The sequence below is a fragment of the Zalophus californianus genome, chromosome 15 (assembly GCF_009762305.2).
Source record: "Zalophus californianus isolate mZalCal1 chromosome 15, mZalCal1.pri.v2, whole genome shotgun sequence".
Lineage (NCBI taxonomy): Eukaryota > Metazoa > Chordata > Mammalia > Carnivora > Otariidae > Zalophus > Zalophus californianus.
The window spans coordinates 88876996-88898836 of NC_045609.1; the positions used below are offsets into that span (position 1 = coordinate 88876996).

Below are 21841 nucleotides of genomic sequence, written 5' to 3' on the forward strand. Positions count from 1 at the left end.
GAGGGTGTTATGCTTAGTGAAATAAGTCAATCAGAGAAAGACATGTATCATATGACCTCACTGATATGAGGAATTCTGAATCTCAGGAACAAACTGAGTGTTACTGGAGTGGTTGGGGGTGGGAGGGATGGGGTGGCTGGGTGATAGACATTGGGGAGGGTATGTGCTACGGTGAGCGCTGTGAATTGTGCAAGACTGTTGAATCACAGATCTGTACTTCTGAAACAAATAACGGAACATATTTTAAGAAAAAAGAAAAAGAAGATAGCAGGAGAGGAAGAATGAAGGGGAGTAAGTCAGAGGGGGAGACGAACCAGGAGAGATGATGGACTCTGAAAAACAAACTGAGGGTTCTAGAGGGGAGGAGGGTAGGGGGATGGGTTAGCCTGGTGAAGGGTATTAAAGAGGGCACATTCTGCATGGAGCACTGGGTGTTATGAACAAACAATGAATCATGGAACACTACACCAAAACAAATGATGTAATATATGGTGATTAACATAACAATAAAAATTAAAAAAACTAATGATGTAATGTATGGTGATTAACATAACAATAAAAAATTTAAAGAGAAAAAAATTTTCTGGAAGACAATAAAAGAAAAAATTAACAGGGATTACTCTGGGGATAGAAATGGGGTGTGTGTGTAAGAGGGAGGACCAAGAATCTGTTGGAACTGTTTCTACTCTCTTCATGTAATATTTTGCGGTGATGATAAATACATATCTACTCTTATATAGAAAAAGAATTGGGAAAAATAATTCAAGGTTAATTGTAATCACATTCTTTACTTGCCTGTCCTAAACCGCTGAGGTGATGCACTAAATTAAGGATCTTCATAGCTTTATGTGGCAAAATCAGTTACAATTTGGAAATATGACAAAGTACCTGCGAAATTGGGAGATGAATTCTAAGTGGCTAAAGTGCCCAGAGGGACCACCTGAAGCCATTGTGATGCACTGACTCACCAGCCGCTAATGCCAGGTAACATTCTGTAGTCACAGTTCATTTGTCTTTTGGAGTCAGGCAAGATGAGAATGATAGAAACTCCGATGCTAGCTGGCTGGTTGGAAACATTCATGTGATTACTATTCTGATAGAATTTAGAAGAACTCTTTTCCCTATAATACTATTTTCAGCACTCAAGTTTGTGTCACCATCCAAAGCAGCCTGTGGTCCTTCCCATAGCCTAACTATGCTGTCAGTGGTATATCCAGGACCTGATCACAGGGCGATGCATGTGCTGTGTGGTGTCTCTTCCACAGGAGTGAAAAAGAACTTTAATGGAGGCTTTGGGAGCTGCCTGTGGCTGAGCCATGCTGTGGAGAGATGACCCATGGCTCTCAGACCACTGAGAGAAAACGGGGTGCTCTGGGGGATTACAATCAATATAGCCCAACTGGCTGAGCTACCTATATTTACTAGAAAACATACTTCCAAAAACTCAGATTATGATACTGACTTTTTTATTTTTAATTTTGTATTTTATTATGGTATGTTAGTCACCATATAGTACATCGTAAGTTTTTGATGTAGTGATCCATGATTCATTGTTAGTGCATAACACCAGTGCTCCACGCAGAACGTGCCCTCCTTAATACCCATCACCAGGCTAACCCATCCCCCCACCCCCCCTCCCCTCTAGAACCCTCAGTTTATTTCTCAGAGTCCATAGTCTCTCATGGTTCGTCTCTCCCTCCGATTCCCCCCCTTCATTTTTCCCTTCCTTCTCCTAATGTCCTCCGTGCCATTCCTTATGTCCACAAATAAGTGAAACCATATGATAATTGACTTTCTCTTCTTGACTTATTCCACTTAGCACAATCTCCTCCAGTCCCATCCCTGTTGATGTAAAAGTTGGGTATTCATCCTTTCTGATGGCTGAGTAATATTCCATTGTATATATGGGCCACATCTTTATCCATTCATCTGTTGAAGGGCATCTCGGCTCTTTCCACAGTTTGGCTGTTGCGGACATTGCTGCTATGAACATTGGGGTGCATATGGCCCTTCTTTTCACTACATCTGTATCTTTGGGGTAAATACCTAGTAGTGCAATTGCTGGGTCGTAGGGTAGCTCTATTTTTAACTTTTTGAGGAAACTCCATACTGTTTTCCAGAGTGGCTATACCAGTTTGCATTCCCACCAGCAGTGTAAGAGGGTTCCCTTTTCTTCACATCCTCACCAACACCTGTTGTTTCTCATGTTATTAATTTTAGCCATTCTGATCAATGATACTGACAAATTTTCTTTAAACAAACGGGATATGAACATCTATACTGTTGAGTGAAAATTCAGACTTATCTGCTAAACAGAGGAATTTAGCAGGGGGGTCCTATAGCTTTCTCTGTTTTGAGGAAGAATATCAGATCCCATGATGGGTACATAGTGGGAGACAGGAAAGTCTTGCTTTTACCCTGAATTAGGGGTATTCATACCTCAGCTTACGAAGCATCACCCAGGGAACTTGTTAAAATGCAAATTCTGATTCATTAGGTTTTTTTTTTTAAAGATTTTATTTATTTATTTGTGTGTATGAGAGAGAGAGAGCACAAGCAGGGGGAGCAGCAGGCAGAGGCAGAGGGAGAAGCAGGCTCCCCGCTGAGCAGGGAGCCCAATGTGGGACTCAATCCCAGGACACTGGGATCATGACCTGAGCCGAAGGCAGATGCTTAACTGACTGAGCCACCACCCAGGCACCCCTCAATGATTTAAAAAAATATATTTTATTTATTTACTTGAGAGAGAGCAAGTACGAGAGAGAGAGAGAGAGAACAAGCATGAGCTGAGGGAGCAACAGAGGCAGAGGGAGAAGCAGGCTTCCCACTGAGCAAGGAGCCCGATGCGGGACTTGATCCCAGGACTCTGAGACCATGACCTGAGCCAAGGCAGACACTTAACTGACTGAGACACCCCATTATTTCAAATTTCTATAAATATGGCAATGTTTGCCACCTTTATATAGTCACTTTCAACTTGCTTTTCTACTTGACATTATGCTTTTGTTGTATGTCCACATGGATAAGGCACATCCAACATGATACTCCATGTGTGATGTGTGTCCACATTAAATGTATGGATTCAGGATGATAATCCATGTGTGATAAATCCATGGCTTGCTTATTCATGTTCCCACTGATGGACATTTAGGTTGTTTCTACTTTTTGCTACTGCACAAAGTGATGGAACAAACAACTCTGAACCCGTGTCCTTGTGTATATATGCAAGAACACCTAGCAGTGAAATTGTTGAATAGTAGAGTATGTACCTCTTCATCTTGAAAAGATGTGCAAAGTAAGGTGGTACTGTGGATTATTTGTCATTTATTTATCACCTATTATGTTCCAGGTCCTGTTTTTTGTGAGGATACAGTGGTGAGCAAAAACTATAGCCCTTCTCTTAATGAAATCCAGTATGAGAGATATTAATTAAATAATCAACTGTATGATTAGCTCTGAGGGAAATAAGAAGGCACTAGGAGAGCAGATAATGGAGGGACCTAACTCAGGCTGGTTAGGGAAAAATTATTTAGGATTTAACATGCAGCTGGGATGTGGAAAGAGCATGAGTTGAGCAGGTAAATAACATTCCATGCTGAAGGAGCAATGTGTACACAAGATTCGAAGGGGGAATGTTGCCTTGGATCATGAGGTTCCTATCATACTTTATATGGGAAGAGAGATGTCTTAGGGTTCTTCAGAGAAACAACCAACAGCAGGTATACATACTTTTGGATTTGTGGTGATCTATATCTATACACACATGTATATAACATGCACACATATATACATACGTATAACACGTGTAATTACATACATGATATTATACAATATGGTGTGCACATATATATACATATATACATACATTTGGAGGTTTATTATTGGAACTGGCTCATGCATTTATGGAAGACAAGAAGCCCCACTACCAGCCATTTGCAAACTGTAGAATCAGAAGAGCTGATGTAGTAATTCAGTCCAAGTCCAAAGGCTTACAAACCAGGGGCAGTTTGTAAGTACTATTCTGAGTCTGATAGCCAAAGAAGCAAATATACCTTTCTTTTCCTTTTTTGTTTCATTCTGGCCCTCAGTGGGCTCATGATGCCCACCTCCATTGCTGAGGATGATCTATGACCTTCTTTATCCAGTTTACCCATTCAAATGTTAATCTCTTCCAGAGACACCCTCACAGACACACCCAGAAATAATGTTTGGCCAGCTGTCTGGGTGTCCTGGAGCCTAGTCAGGTTGACACATAAAATCAACCATTGTAGGAGATACCTCCTCTGCAGTTCGGGACCAAGATCTGTATGGCCTAAGCAAGAACTTTGGGTAGCTTTACAGGGGCATTTTTTTTTTTTTTTTTTTTTTTTTTTACAGTGGAACTTTGGATGGAGTTGAGCTGGCTCCCACCTCATGAAGGTCAGTAAGACATAGGTAGAGACTCTGGGTTGGTGTGCAGTCCAGGGATCTGAGAAGTAACCAACACATCCATTGTATCTTAATATGTGTTATATTCCAGGGACTCCAAACTTTCAGTAACAGTGGCCAAAATTCACATCTCACTGGGATGCTATAGAGAATTCACAGAGGAATATTTTCTCAATGAAGTATATTGAGGGTTGCATAGAAAGAGGGTATTTATAACAGGTGGGATAAATCTCATAAGGCTCAGTGGTCAGAGAGCAACAAAGAACACAAACTTTAGAAATTGCCAATTTACAGGTTATTGACCATGAGTATCAAGAGTTTCCTGAGGGCTGCCTTGACATCCTTGTTCTTCAGGCTGTAGATGAGAGGGTTCAAGGTGGGGCTCACAGTGGAATAAAGTACAGCCATCACCTTGCCCATCCCTGGGGAGTAGTTGGAGCCAAGGCTCAGATAGGTGTAAATGATGGTGGAGTAGTATAAGATGACCACAATGAGATGGGAGGAGCAGATAGAGAAGGCTCACTGCTTCCCCTCGGCTGTACGAATCTTCAGGATGGTGGAGATGATGAAGCCATAGGACACCATGGTGAGCAGGAAGTTCAGCATGGCAAAGAAGATGTCAGCCATAATTGCCATGATGTTATTCACATATGTGGAGGAGTAGGAGAGTAACAGCAGAGGGGGGATCTCACAGGAGAAGTGATCAATCATGTTGGGCCTGTAGAAGTTCAGCTGTAACATCAGGCAGGCATTGACTCCAGCACCTAGCACGCTGATGCCCCACACAGCTCCAGCCAGCACTGCACATACCCTGAGGCTCATCATGGAGCTATAGTGCAGTGGCTGGCAGATGGCCACGTAGTGGTCATAGGCCATAGCAGTGAAGAGCACACCTCCCCTGCCACTGACCATGACAGGAAATACATCTGGGTCATGCAGCCTCTGTAGGAGATGCTTCTCTTCTCTGCCACCAGGATCTTGAGCAGCTTGGGCACCATAGTGCATGCACAAATAATAACCACCACAAACAGATTGACCAGGAAGAAGTACATGGGCATGTGGAGCCTGGAGCTGAAGGTGATGGCCACCACTATGAGGGAATTGCCACGGAGTGCTGTGGTGTAGAGGCAGAGGAAGAGAATGAAGAAGAGAACCTGGAGCTGCGGCACTTCTGAGAAGCCCTGCAGAATGAATTCCATCACCAGCGTCTGATTACTCATGGCCTTTGACTTGTCTGTTCAAACTCTTTCTTGCTCTGCAGCTGGGCTGGAAAAAAGTGTGTGGAATTAATGGTCTGCATAAGTAGGCCAAGATACCTTCATATGTCAGACTCTCCCAGAATTTAAATGCTTTCATATTTCATTAGACTTGGGCATCACCAGCTAACAAGCTCCTCTCAGAAAAATGGGCAGGAGTACTCACCCTGGCTCCATCCTGCCACCACTACACCTAGGACCACCTCCCCATAAACAACCCCACTGCGGCACAATGGCCTCCCACAGGGATCCTCTGACTATGCCATGTCCCTGCAATAGCCCTTCAGGAGATGATGTCCAGTGTCGAGTGGGCCTTAAAGTGTCTCCATGTCCTGTCCTGGACAGGGAGTATCCAGCATTGCCCCTGCTCTCACCCCTCTCCCCCAAATGTACTATCCCACTTCCTCTGCCTGGTTCCCCTAATCCCTCCACATCCCTTGATGAGCTGCCCCAGGCATGAGCTTCTTTCTCAGTGAGCATCAGACCCTGACATGGAGCCTGGGCTCTGCTTAGGGGGACATAAGATGATGCCAGGGGAAGGCAGGAGGCCAGAAGGCAGGGCAGATAAATCTGCAGTCAGGTGGGAGACCTAAGTCATCAAGGGGGACAAACATGAGGTCCAGGCTGGGCGGTACAGTCAGGACCAGACTGGGAAGTCCAGAGGTGATTCAGGCAGTTCTGGAAGCAGGGAGGAGCTTACAGGTTGAGGGTCAAGGGCAGTCACACCTGAAAAGAGCAGAGCAAAGGGGTTTCCCAGAGGAAAGTGTTACTGATTCTGCCTCAGTGACTGCCCAGTCCCGGGAAGGATGCATCCAGGCCAGGTCAGAGCAGGCATCAAAGGGCCTGGTGGCAACTCCCAGCTGCTTCTGCAGGGGTGACCTTGTCCACAGCCCTTATTCCAGCTGATTATGAGCTGGCACATCAGAAATTAGCATGATTGTACATATATTTTATATTCCTCCATCATGTTTGTTGTATAAAAACAGACACAGAGAAACATTTTAAGGATGAGCTTATAAATGACAAGTGGATAAATGTCAGGCTCCTTGAGAAGGAAGACACACAGTTACACAGCAGATATAGAGTTACATGGAGTCTTCCTAACTGAACCCAAGATCAGGACTGCACCCTCCCACAAGCACACTCCACATATCTGCACACTGGCCAGCAAGTGATGTCTGAGAAAGCCATGCAACTGCCGCAGGACAGATGACAGTATTACTGCTGAGTGGGGGTGTCTTCTGCCCCAAGCTAAAAGGGACGTCCACTGTGAACCAGAGACAGCTCAACTCTGTGTGGCCTGCCATTAAGTCTGTAAGTAAAGCACCTTTTTAAGCTTTCCCACCACAGATGAGTGACAAGTTGTACTGTCACTGTTTAAATTTTGACTTTGTACTGCAAAGGTACAGACCTGCCCCAAGTTCACAGGGGCAACCCAGTCTTAAGAAAAATATCTCTGCTTGAAATATCATGTGTGACTGGGTCCCCAGCATCTTCATTTTTACAACCCCAAGAGATCTTCATACTGGAAAGACCAGCAGGCATGGGAGAAGCCACCCTATCTTCTGAAATAGTCTGTTAATGCTCCTGTTCTGTGCAGTAATGTGGTATTAAGAGGGACATTCTTGGAAGTGTTATTAAATACATCATTCTGGCAATTGGACCTGAATTCAGACCCTCTCAGCCTTTCCCTATTCCAGAAAAGAGAATACTGCTCAGAGTGAGCTGTCTCTGATCTGCTGCCCTCAGCTTGGGCTGTGCTATGAGCATGTGGGGCCCGAGAGAGGCAGAGAGGTCGAAGTCTGAGCATCAGAGGAGAGCAGTGGGAACACAGAAGCATCCTAGGGAAAACCCTGCACTTTTCTGAAGATGCAGAAAACCTACAACCTGCTCTCCTTCCCTATCACAGTCTGAGCCTGGACACTGTGTGGTCAGCAATTGATTTAAAAACTTGATGACATGGAAATTCATTATAACATGTTCTCTAAAGCAGAAGTCAGTTGTGTTCAAACATGCTGAAGAAGACCCTCCCCAATGTCTAGGACAGACCTGCACACAACGTGAGAGCACAGCCAGGGTACATGGATCCCGCCAAGCAGAAATGGCAGCACTTAAGGACACTGGGCTCTGGAAGGTACCAGCTCATTGCAGACACGATCCCACTCAAACCCAAAACCTCACAGAATGCACATCATCCAGAGGGACATGGGAACAACCTTGGAACCAGCCTCTGATCTGTCTCCCTTCCATGGGGTCAGAGAGGGAACAAATGGAGCAGCAGCCACCTCACAGGAGAGTCATGCCTCCCTCAGCCTCCCTGGCAGGTGTTCAGAGGTGTCTGCTGGTGTCCTGGAGGGGATGGTGCACAGCCCCGCACTTGCACCTGCTCTGAGCTGCAAAACTCAGGGATGTGGACCTTGGCCACAAAGTCCTAGCCCCTCCCTCCTTCCCTGCCCTGCTCTCTCTGTGAACACTGAAAATGATTAAAACTTACCCCCTAAAATTCAAAATTGCTCAGTAATAATAATTTATGACCTACCAAATAAAAATGTTCATGACCTAAGTCATTTAATTCCACTAATTTTGTAAAATGAATCTAATAATAGCAAGAGAAAGAGATCCATGATCAAGAATAAATACAGTACGACTTAAAAAATTGTTGAGCAGACAGAAGCTTCTTTCTAAGTCCCAGAAACATTGCAGATGGTCCTTAAATTGCCTAGGGAGTCCTCTTGGGCTCAACTCAGAAGAAACAAACAACATCCCCCTTGTGCAGGCACTTTCAGGGTCCTGGCTCAATGGCAAGTGGGGTCTGTGCTGAGGATGGGGGACTGTGGCCAGAGCCCAGCCTGGCCTGGTTTTAAAGCGGCAGCTCTGCTGTGTGATGTCATGAGTGAAGGTGTTAACCCACCAGGATCCAGCTCCAGATCCTGTCACTTAGAGGGATTCAGAAGCCCTGGGGGCTTTGGAACCTGAGGGCAGTGGCCTCAGTGCAGAGCAAGTTGTATAGAGGGACAGAGGCAAGAGGTGTTGACAGGACCTGTCACTCCTCCAAGTTAGGGAGACAAGGAGCTTACTTCCTCCTACGGGGCTGTGATGGGGAGTGTCTGCCAGGCACCGATATCCCAAGTGCACACTCTGAGCGCTGGTTTCTCGCAGAAACACAGTGCTGGAAGGTTTCTTGGAGGTGACAGCGCTGACCCTCAGTGTACAGATGAGAAAGCAGGTGCAGAGAGGGGAGGGCATCAGCCCACGTTGCAGGCCCATGGATGACAGGGCAGGGCTGCACGCAGCACCACTAGACTGGGGAGGTTGTCCAAGAAGCAGAATAGGGAATGGAGGCAGTTCTGGGTGACACTGGCTGGGGCAGGTGTGGGGGCAGATGTGGGGCAGGAGGCTTGGCCGTGGCAGGGGTTTGGCAGGGCAGACCAATAACAGCCACACAGCAGCAGCCATGGGGCAGCTGAGCCATTTTGAGCACTTATGGTATGCTGATTCCCGTGGGTTTCCTCCCTCCCTTCCTCCCTTCCTCTCTTTCTTCCTCCCTTTCTTTTTCTTTCTTTTTCTTTCTTTCTCTTTCATTAAGTTCAATTAACCAACATATAGTACATCATTAGTTTCGTGTAGTGTTCAATGATTCATTAGTTGCATATAACACCCAGTGCTTATCACAACACGTGCCCTCCTTAATGCCCATCACCCAGCTACCCCATCTCCCCATCCACCTCCTCTCCAGCAACCCTCAGTTTGTTTCCCGGAGCCCAGAGTCTCTCATGGTTTATCTCCCCTCTCTGATGACTTCCCATTCAGTTTTCCCTCCCTTCCCCTATGGTCCTCTACCCTATTCCTTATATTCTACATATGACTGAGACCATATGATAATTGTCTTTTTCTGATTGTCTTATTTCACTTGGCATAATCCCCTCCAGTTCCATCCATGTCGATGCAAATGATACGTATTCATCCTTTCTGATGGCAGAGTAATATTCCATTGTATATATGAACCACATCTTCTTTATCCATTCGTCTGTTGAAGGACATGTCAGCTCCTTCCACAGTTTGGCTATTGTGGACATTGCTGCTATGAACATTGGGGTGCATGTGCCCCTTCTTTTCACTACCTCTGTATCTTTGGGGTCAATACCTAGTAGTGCAATTTCTAGGTTGTAGGATAGCTCTATTTTTAATGTCTTTTTTAATTATTATTTTTTGTTCAGTTAGCCACTGTATAGTACATAATTTGTCCTTGATGCAGTGTTCAATGATTCATTAGTTAAGTATATCTATATACATTTAACGTCTTGAGGAACCTCTATACTGTTTTCCAGAGTGGCTGTACCAGCTTGCATTCCCACCAACAGTGTAAGACGGATCCCCTTTCTCCACATCCTCGTCAACATTTGTTGTTTCTTGTCTTGTTAATTTTTGCCATTCTAACTGGTGTAAGGTGGTATCTCATTGTGGTTGTGATTTGTATTTCCCTGATGGCTAGTGATGTGTCTGTTGGCCATTTGTATGTCTTCTTTGGAGAAGTGTCTATTCATGTTTCTGCCCATTTCTTGACTGGATTATTTGTGGGTTTTTTGGTGTTGAGTTTGAGAAGTTCTTTATAGATCTTGGATACCACCCTTTTATCTGATATGTCCTTTGCAAATATCTTCTCTCATTCGGTAAGGTTGCCTTTTGGTTTTGTTGACTGTTTCCTTTGTTGTGCAGAAGCTTTTATATTGACGAAGTCCCAAAAGTTCATTTTTGCTTTTGTTTCCTTTGCCTTTAGACACATGTGTTGAAAGAAGTTGCTGTAGCCAAGGTCGAGGAGTTTACTGCCTGTGTTCTCCTCTAGGATTTTGATGGATTCCTTTCTCACATTTAGGCCTTTCATCCATTTTGAGTTTATCTTTTTGTAAGAGAATGGTTGTGTTTCATTCTTCTGTATGTGGCTGTCCAATTTTCCCAGCACAATTTGTTGAAGAGACTGTCTTTTTTCCATTGGATATTTTTCCCTGTTTTGTCAAAGATTAGTTGACCATAGAGTTGAAGGTCTATTTCCTGGGTCTCTATTGTGTTCCACTGGTCTATGTGTCTGTTTTTGTGCCAATACCATGCTGTCTTGGTGATCACAGCTTTGTAATATAGTTTGAAGTCAGACATTGTGATGCCCCCAACTTTGGTTTTCTTTATCAACATTCCCCTGGCAATTCAGGGTCTTTTCTTGTTCCACACAAATTTTAGGATTGTTTGTTCCAGCTCTGTGAAAAATGTTGATGGTCTTTTGATAGGGATTGCTTTGAATGTGTAGATTACACTGAGCATCCTTTCTTGATTAAAACTCTTAAGAGTATAGGGATAGAGGAAACATTCCTCTATTTCATAAAAGCCATCTATGAAAAGCCCACAGTGAATATCATTCTCAATGGGGGAAAAACTGAAAGCTTTTCCCTTAAGGTCAGGAACATGACAGGGATGTCCACTCTCACCACTATTGTTCAACATGGTACTAGAAATCCTAGCCTCAGCAATCAAACAACAAAAAGAAATAAAACATATTCAAATTGGCAAAGAAGTCAAACTCTCTCTCTTTGCAGATGACATGGTACTACATGTGGAAAACCCAAAAGACTCCACCCCCAAATTACTAGAACTCATATAGCAATTCAGAAATGTGGCAGGATACAAAATCAATGTACAGAAATCAGTTGCATTTCTATACACTAACAATGTGACTGAAGAAAGAGAAATTAAGGAATCGATTCCATTTACAATAGCAACAAAAACCATAGGATACCTAGGAATAAACCAAACCTAAGAGGTAAAGGATCTGTACTCCAGAAACTACAGAACACTTATGAAGGAAACTGAAGAAGACACAAAAAGATGGAAACATATTCCATGCTCATGGATTGGAAGAATAAAAATTGCGAAAATGTCTATGCCGTTTGTGGGTTTTTTTGACATTTTATTTGCCTTTCTCCAACTTTTTAAAGATAAAATTAGCAAATAAAAATTGTATCTGTTAAAAGTGTGTGACTTAATATTTTCCCCCCAGGATTTCTACATTTTTTTCTTATGGTAAAATACTCATAACATAAAGTTTACTATTTTAACTATTTTAAAGTGAACGGTTCAGTGGCACCGACTACATCCTCACCACTATCTCGGTCCAGAGCTTTCTCATCCCCCAAATGGAGACCCTGTAGCTGTCAAGTGGTCACTCCACATCCCCTCCCTTGGCTGGGCAACAGCCAGTCTGCACTGTGGCACATGGTGTTTCTCGTGGTGGACACTTCCTATCCTCAGTGTAGGCATGAGCAAAAGCAACTAGACATGCACTGAAGACCACTGTCAGGGCCACAGCTAAGCCACGGTGCCTCTCACCAGGGCAGTGCATCTGGTAGAACCAAGGTCTCCAAGTCACCGTTTTCCAGATGTTGAAAACAGCAAGTTACAAAACAAAAAGCATATCCTATTGTTATAAAAGTGATGAGGTGGGGGATATCATTCTTTATATAAACACAGGCACACGAATGCACAGGTAGCAGTTTGCATGGACACACAACAAATACACAACAGTGGTGCTGGGGACGTGGTCAAGGGGCTTCAGCTTTGTCTTGTAATGTATCGGTTTCCAAGCAGAATGTGCTCATCTGTGGACTGTGTCCATATAATGAATTGATTTGAGAGAAAACAGGAAAAGTGGAAGAGAGGGACCAATGTGCAGAGAAAAAGGCAGGAAGGGCAGCCCATGGAGAGGCAGAGGCCTCTGGACACCTTGAGAAACTGCTGGTCAGGCCACACTCCCTCCTCGGAGTGGAGGTGCTTTGTTTTTAATTTTATTTTTTTCACCACAACAAGTGCACTCTTTCATCCCCCTCCCCCCCCCCCCCACATCCCCTCTGGTGACCATCAGAGTGTTCTCTAGAGTTAATCTGTTTCTTTCTTTCTTTCTCTTTCTTTCTTTCTTTCTTTCTTTTTCTTTCTTTCTTTTTTCTTTCTTCTTTCTTTCTTTTCTTCTTCGTTCTTTCTTTCTTTCTTTCTTTTTTTAAGATTTTATTTGTTTATCTGACAGAGAGAGACACAGCAAGAGAGGGATCATAGGCAGGGCGAGCAGGAGAGGGAGAAGCAGACTCCCCACTGAGCGGGGAGCTGGATGTGGCACTCGATCCCAGGACCTTGGGATCATGACCTGAGCTGAAGGCAGACGCTTAATGACTGAGCCACCCAGGTGCCTCTTTTTAAAATTTCTTTCTTTCTTTTTTTTTTTAAGATTTTATTTATTTATTTGACAGAGAAAGACAGCAAAACAGTCTGTTTCTTGCTTTCTCTCTCTCTCTTATCTCTTGCTCAATTGTTTTGTTTCTTAAATTCCACATATGAGTGAGATCATATGATAATTGTCTTTCTCTGACTTATTTCGCTTAGCATCATACTCTCTAGATCCGTCCATCTCATTGCAAATGGGAAGATTTCATTCTTTTTCTTGGCCGAGTAATATTCCATTGTGTATTCACCGCATCTGCAGCATGAGGTGTTTGATAGTGGGAATTCCAGTGAGTGATAAGCTGAATGTTGGTGATTATGGGCCGATCCCAGGGTTGCAAAGTCCAGAGGCCAGTTCAGAATGAAACTGCTCTTTTGAGTCTTACTCTATAAGCAGTGTTTGGATTTTAGAGAAAAATTTCCAAGTTTAATCAAGTTTCATTCTGTGTTGCCAATTCTTAGGCAAACCTATGGGATGGGTGCTAAACCCACCCCAGTGTGAAACTAAGGGCCTCCAGGGGCTTCTGCTTTCCATCACCCTGGGCCCTCTGCAGCATCGCTCTTGCTGCCACCCACCTGCTCTCTCACCATCATCAAGGCCCCTCCTTAGGCCCTGAGAATAAAGAATGTGCTCTCCTTGGTGCATGGTTCCCACCACCTTCCTGACTCCAGGCCCCAGGGACATGTCCACTCAGAATCATGGTGGTCTGTTTACCAACAGATGGTGTCTCCAGCCCCAGACTGTGCACAAATCCCACAGACAAAACTCCGATGTTATCCTGCCTACTGGATGGACACGGGATTGTGGCTCAGGAGGCTGGAACTGAGGGAATTGTGGTAGAAGGCACATAGAGGGCCAGTCCAGAAAAGGGTGGCAGAGATCAGCCAGACTCAGTCTTAGGGGCAGGGAGGTGGAAGTTAGGATAAAAGTGACCAGGTCAGAGGGGGGATAGCACTGTCACTATGGATGTCAGGATGGACATGATAGTCACCATGTCTGTGATGTACAGCACCTGCTCTGCAGAGACTCTGGCCCCTGTCCTGCCTGATGCCCAGTGATCCTCTCACATTAGCTGACCTCAGAGGAAGATACCTGGCAGACACTAGCAATCTGAGAGGTCTGATGCATGTCTTGATCAACAAATTGTGGAACACTGTGTGTATTTGTGTCTGTAAGTAAAGTTACAACTTGGTTCCAGCATTACAGTAGAGCCAATAACACATTAAGGGGCCTGGTAAAGTTCCTGGACACACAGCTGATGAGGTTCCCTTCATCCTGCCTTTCTGTTTTCCATCCACAGGGAACTGAGTGCCTGAGCAAGGAGCTCGTGGCCTCACAGGAGCAGAAGTGAGAATTGCCGAGAGTGCATGGCAGCCTGATGGCATACCTGGGGGTCTGTTGGGGACCCAGCCTCACATCAGGAGTTGCTGGGACCCAGGAAGAGTAGGCAGCTTGATGCCAGAAAGCTCAGCCAAGTAAACAAGAATTGTGTGTGCCAGGTGAGATCGGCCAGGTAAGCAGGTGCTCTGTGTGTCAGGTGAGATGTCAGGCCATGACTTCAGAAGTAGGGGTATGAATGAAGGATCCTGAGCTGGAGAAAACTAGACTTTGAGGAAGGTCCCCCTGAGGCCAGCGTGGGAAGTAGATAGAAGCTAGGCTGCAGGGAGGGAAACCAGTTAGCAGTTTTATAGGAATAAAGGAAAGAAATTGGAAAGGCAGTAGAGTGGAGCCATGAAGGGAGGATGTGTCTTGAGGGGTTTGAGGAGATTGGTGGGTGCCCAGGAGGTGTGGTGGACAGAGGAGGAACCAGGATGGCTGTGGGGTTGGCCCACAGAGTGGGGAGCAGGATGATGGCTGCATAATATTCCATTGTGTATATATACCACCTCTTCTTTACCCATTCATCTGTCGATGGACATCTTGGCTCTTTCCACAGTTTGGCTATTGTGGACATTGCTGCTATAAACATTGGGGTGCATGTACCCCTTCGGATCCCTACATTTGTATCTTTGGGGTAAATACCCAGTAGTGCAATTGCTGGATCGTATGGTAGCTCTATTTTCAACTGTTTGAGGAAACTCCATACTGTTTTCCAGAGTGGATGCACCAGCTTGCATTCCCACCAACAGTGTAGGAGGGTTCCCCTTTCTCCGCATCCCTGCCAACATCTGTCGTTTCCTGACTTGTTAATTCTAGCCATTCTGACGGGTGTGAGGTGGTATCTCATTGAGGTTTTGATTTGGATTTCCCTGATGCCGAGCGATGTTGAGCACTTTTTCATGTGTCTGTTGGCCATTTGGATGTCTTCTTTGGAAAAATGTCTGTTCATGTCTTCTGCCCATTTCTTGATTGGATTATTTGTTCTTTGGGTGTTGAGTTTGATAAGTTCTTTATAGATTTTTGATACTAGCCCTTTATTTGATATGTCATTTGCAAATATTTTCTCCCATTCTGTCGGTTGTCTTTTGGTTTTGTGGACTGTTTCTTTGGCTGTGCAAAAGCTTTTTATCTTGATGAAATCCCAATAGTTCATTTTTGCCCTTGCTTCCCTTGCTTTGGAGATGTTTCTAGGAAGAAGTTGCTGCGGCTGAGGTCGAAGAGGTTGCTGCCTGTGTTCTCCTTTAGGATTTTGATGGACTCCTGTCTCACGTTTAGGTCTTTCAACCATTTGGAGTCTATTTTTGTGTGTGGTGTAAGAAAATGGTCCAGTTTCATTCTGCACGTGGCTGTCCAATTTTCCCAACACCGTTTGTTGAAGAGACTGTCTTTTTTCCATTGGACATTCTTTCCTGCTTTGTCAAAGATGAGTTGATCATAGAGTTGAGGGTCCATTTCTGGGCTTTCGATTCTGTTCCATTGATCTATGTGTCTGTTTTTGTGCCAGTACCATACTATTTTGATGATGACAGCTTTGTAATAGAGCTGGAGGTCTGGAATTGTGATGCCACCAGCTTTGCTTTTCTTTTTCAACATTCCTCTGGCTATTCGGGGTATTTTCTGGTTCCATACAAATTTTAGGATTATTTGTTCCATTTCTTTGAAAAAAGTGGATGGTATTTTGATGGGGATTGCATTGAATGTGTAGATTGCTCTAGGTAGCATTGACATCTTCACAATGTTTGTTCTTCCAGTCCATGAGCATGGAACGTTTTTCCATTTCTTTGTGTCTTCCTCCATTTCTTTCATGAGTATGTTATAGTTTTCTGAGTACAGATCCTTTGCCTCTTTGGTTAAATTTATTCCTAGTTATGTTATGGTTTTGAGTGCCATTGTAAATGGGATTGACTCCTTAATTTCTCTCTCTTCTGTCTTGTTGTTGGTGTATAGGAATGCCATTGATTTCTGTGCATTGATTCTTGTTTCTTGAGAAAGGCTTGTATTGCTATATACTTTCCTCTTAGGACTGCCTTTGCTGTATCCCAAAGATTTTGAACACTTGTGTTTTCATTTTCATTGGTTTCAATGAATTTTTTAAATTCCTCTTCAATTTCCTGGTTGACACATTCATTCTTTAGTAGGATGCTCTTTAGCCTCCATGTATTTGAGTTCTTTCCAACTTTCCTCTTGTGATTGAGTTCTAGTTTCAAAGCATTGTGGTCTGAAAATATGCAGGGAATAATCCCAATCTTTTGGTACTGGTTGTGACCTGATTTGTAACCTAGGATGTGATCGATTCTGGGGAATGTTCCATGGGCACTAGAGAAGAATGTGTATTCCGTTGCTTTGGGATGGAATGTTCTGAATATATCTGTGAAGTCCATTTGATCCAGTGGGTCATTTAAAGTCTTTATTTCCTTGTTGATCTTTTGCTTAGATGATCTGTCCATTTCAGTCAGGGGGGTGTTGAAGTCCCCCACTATTATTGTATTGCTGTCAATGTGTTTCTTTGCTTTTGTTATTAATTGCCTTATATAATTGGCTACTCCCTTGTTCGGGGCATAGATACTTACAATTGTTAGATCTTCTTGTTGGATAGACCCTTTAAGTAGGATATAGTGTCCTTCCTCATCTCTTATTACAGTCTTTGTTTTAAAATCTAATTTGTCTGATATAAGGATTGCCACCCCAGCTTTCTTTTGGTGTCCATTAGCATGGTAAATGGTTTTCCACCCCCTCACTTTCAATCTGGGGGTGTCTTTGGGTCTAAAATGAGTCTCTTGCAGACAGCATATTGATGGGTCTTGTTTTTTAATCCAATCTGATAGCCTGTGTCTTTTGATTGGGGCATTTAGCCCATTTACATTCAGGGTAACTATTGAAAGGTATGAATTTAGTGCCATTGTATTGCCTAGAAGGTGACTGTTACTGTATATTGTCTGTGTTCCTTTCTGATCTGTGCTGCTTTTAGGCTCTCTCTTTGCTTAGAGGACTCCTTTCAATATTTCTTGTAGGGCTGGTTTCGTGTTTGCAAATTCCTTTAGTTTTTGTTTGTCCTGGAAGCTTTTTATCTCTCCTTCAGTTTTCAATGAGAGCCTAGCTGGATATAGTATTCTTGGCTGTGTATTTTTCTCGTTTAGCGCTCTGAAGATATCATGCCAGTCCTTTCTGGCCTGCCAGGTCTCTGTGGATAGGTCTGTCGCCAATCTAATGTTTCTACCATTGTAGGTTACATATCTCTTCTCCCGAGCTGCTTTCAGGATTTTCTCTTTGTCTCTGAGACTCGTAAGTTTTACTATTAGATGTTGGGGTGTTGACTTATTTTTATTGATTTTGAGAGTGGTTCTCTGTGCCTCCTGGATTTTGATGCCTGTTTCCTTCCCCACATTAGGGAAGTTCTCTGCTATTATTTGCTCCAATATACCTTCTGCCCCTCTCTCTCTTTCTTCTTCTTCTGGGATCCCAATTATTCGAATGTTGTTTCGTCTTATGGTATCGCTTATCTCTCGAATTCTGCCCTCGTGATCCTGTAGTTGTTTCTCTCTCTCTTTTTCTCAGCCTCTTTATTTTCCATCATTTGGTCTTCTATATCGCTAATTCTCCCTTCTGCCTCATTTATCCTAGCAGTTAGTGCCCCCATTTTTGATTGCACCTCATTAATAGCCTTTTTGATTTTGGCTAGGTTAGATTTTAGTTCTTTTATTTCTCCAGAAAGGGTTTCTCTAATAACTTCCACGCTTTTTTCAAGCCCAGCTAGTATCTTTAAAGTCATGATTCTGAACTCTAGGTCCGACATCGTACTAATGTCCGTATTGAGTAGGTCCCTGGCTGACGGTACTACCTCTTGTTCTTTTTGCTGAGGTGATTTTTTTCGTTTTGTCATTTTGTCCAGAGGAGAATAGATGAATGAGAGAACAAAATGCTAACAGGTTAACAACGTCCCCAGCAAATATACTCTATACAAATCAGAAAAGACCTGAAACCAGGGGAAAAGAAAGGGAAAGAAAGAAAAAAGAAAGAGAAAAGAAAGAAAGAAAGAAAAAACAAAAAGAAAAAGATAAAAACAAAAACAGAACAATACAAAAAAAAACAGAATATGATCAAATATGATAAGGCTAGTGTATAGATCAGTGCCACACACTAGATTTTGGGAGTATTTTGTTCTGTTAGAAAAAAGTGCCTCCTAAAATTTTAAAGGAAGAAAGACTTATATATGTACAAAATAAGGGTTGATACAATGAAGGGATGGCAGATGACTGTAAAGATGAAAATTATAAAAGATTTTATAAAAGGAATTGATACGATAAGAAGTTGTTTGAAAAAAGAAAGAAGATTTTTTTAAAAAAAAGGGAGACAGTGTGATCAGGCAGGAGACTAGAACAAAGCCATACACTAGTGATATAGGGTATATTTTGATCTGTTAGAAGAAACTGTATCTCAAAATTTTAAGGAGAGAACAATTTATATATATATGCCAAAAATAAGGGTAACTACTATGAAGGGATAAAATATGACTCTTCCAGTAAGTGGTCACTTCTCTGTTCAGAAAGTTGTTGCTACTCTCCTCTTCGATCTCCTGTTGAGTTCGTAGGTGTTCAGAATGGTTTGATCCCTATTCCGCTGAATTCCTGAGACCAGACGAAATCCAGGTCTCCTACTCCTCTGCCATCTTGCTCTGCCCCAGACCTTTACTTTCAAAGGCACCCCTCACCTTGTTCTCTCATGCTCCTGCCTGCACTGGAGTGTATCCTGGAAGGTCCCTCATCTCCTCCCCCATTGACTCCTGTCCCTCCTTCCCATCACTGTGCTGTGGCTGGATGGTCTCCAACATCCACCGGTCATGTGCAGTCCTGCAGTCTCCTGTCATGCCCTGCTTCTGTGAGGGCCCCTCACCCCAGGCTCCTCCATCCAACTCCTACCTCCTGCAGTCTCCTGTCACATGCCCTGCTTCTGTGAGGGCCCCTCACCCCAGGCTCCTCCATCCAACTTCTACCTCTTGCTCTGCCAAGAGTGTTCTATTCTGGCCCTTTGCCTTCTGACATTGTGCTCTCCCTACCCACAGCCTCACATGACAGTTTAGATTCTCTGACACACACCCTTGAAATCCAGGTATTTTATATCAAACATTTTCTCATTCTTTGTTGTTGTATAAAGGCAACTTACCTGCCCTGAGCAGTAAAATCCTTGGAGTAGGGGCTCTGCATAGAATGTCTAACCATCCTCCTTCACAGACTGTGGGGCTGATCACACAGGCAGTGCACATCTGCAGGTCAGTGGTGGTGGTGGGGTGAATGGAAGATGAGAACCATCTGTAAAAGGACCTGAAGATAGAAAGTTTACTCATACCAGCTCAAGAGTGGATAAGGAAATATGTGTAGTCTTGTAGCAGAATGATGCTTGACATAGGGAGGAAAAAGGGATTGTTGGTGCTGTTGTTAGGGTAACCATGATGTTCCTGATGGAAAACATTCATCCTCAGCTTTTCAGAGCCTATAAAACCATGTCATCTTTGACAAACTAAACTGCTCTGACCCCCACCCCCATCTTAGACCTCACTGCTCCCAGAGCCTTGCCCTCTCCCTCATTGGGTGAAGGTCACTGGTTTAAAGATGGCACTTTTAGGCTGAAATTCTACATTATTGCTGTTTTTATCTCATTTAATTGATTTTATTTAAGACTAGAAAGGCTAGCCATCACAGTTGTGCCTGATTTTCTCAGAAGAATACGTACTTTACCAGGTCACTGAGCCACAAGCATGCTCATATACTCCTGGGTGACACTCTTAATGGAGGCCCCACCAGGTTCCAGCTACTGGTTCCCTCACACTCGATCCTGGCCCCTCAGAACGGGGCCTGGCACAGCCTGGAAAAACTCAGTGCATGTTAGAAGAATCAGTTGTATGGGGTGGAAATTGAAAATTGAGTTGCACAGAAGTTGAATGCCATGGATACCAAACCCAGACAGACACTGGAGACTTTCCCATGGCCTATATCCTTGGCATAGACTCCCTAAAAGACTGAGATCTAATCATAGGACTGTAGAAGGCTTCTCTTGCCTCCATATCACCACCATATTACTAATACCTATCTACAGCAGTTCCCTTTACCCATTCTATCATAGCTGGCTATGACAAAGAAATTACTGGCATATCAAAAGGCAAAAAGTACAAACTGAAGACACAGAAAAAACATCAGAACCAGACATCCAGGGATGTTGGAATTATCAGACCAAGAATTAAAAAATACTCCAATTACTAGGTGGCCAATGTAAGCAGAGAGGTAGAAATCCTAAGGAAGAACAAAAAAGAAATTCTAGATATGCAAATCACTGTAACAGAAATGAAGAATGCCTTTTAGGGACACATTAATAGATGGGACATGGCTGAGAAAACAATCTTTGAGCTAGAGAATAAATCAGTGGAATCCCCAACAACTGAAAAGCAAAGAGAAAAGAGATTGAAACAAAAAAAGCAGAATATCCTCAGACAATGGGACAACTACAGAAGGTGAAACATACACATAATGGGAAGACTAGAAGGAGAAAAAGGAGAGAAAGGAATGGATAAAAATATTTGAAGCAACAATGGCAGAGACAATAGATTATTTATTTATTTTTAAATAAATTTTAAATTAATTTTTTCCATCAGTCATGATACAGCACATCATTAGTATTTAATGTAGTGTTCCATGATTCATTGTTTGCATATAACACCCAGGGCTCCACGCAATATGTGCCCTCCTTAATACCCATCACCGGGTTAACCCATCTCTCCACCCCTCTCCCCTCTAAAACCCTCAGTTTGTTTCTCGGAGTCCATAGTCTCTCATGGTTCGTCTCCCCCTCCGATTTCCCCCACACCTCATTTTTCCATTCTTTCTCCTAATGTCTTCCGTGCTATTCCTTATGTTCCACAGATAAGTGAAACCATATGATAATTGACTTTCTCTGCTTGACTTATTTCACTTAGCATAATCCCCTCCAGTTCCATCCATGTCGCTGTAAGTGGTAGGTTTTCATCTTTTCTGATGGCTAAGTAATATTCCACTGTATATATAAACCACACCTTTATCTATTCATCTGCTGAAGGACATCTCAGCTCCTTCCACAGTTTAGCTGTTGTGGACATTGTTGCTATGAACATTGGGGTGCATATGGACCTTCTTTTCACTACAACTGTATCTTTGTGGTAAATATCCAGTAGTGCAATTGCTAAGTCATAGGGTAGCTCTATTTCTAACTTTTTGAGGAAACTCCATACTGGTTTTCAGAGTGACTGTACCAGCTTGCATTCCCACCAACAGTGTAAGAGGGGTCCCCTTTCTCCACAACCTCTCCAACATTTGTTGTTTCTTGCCTTGTCAATTTTTGCCATTCTAACTGGTGTAAGGTGGTATCTCAATGTGGTTTTGCTTCGAATTTCCCTGATGGCTAACGATGATGAATATTTTTTCATGTGTCTGTTTAGCCATTTGTATGTCTTCTTGGAGAAGTGTCTGTTCATGTCTTCTGCCCATTTTTTGAC

The 21841-nt window shown here is 43.3% G+C and overlaps 1 pseudogene; it reads right to left on the minus strand.

Annotated features, from left to right (window-relative positions):
* Positions 1-4716: 4716 nt before the first annotated feature.
* Positions 4717-5648, minus strand: LOC113923743 (annotated as a pseudogene).
* Positions 5649-21841: the final 16193 nt, after the last annotated feature.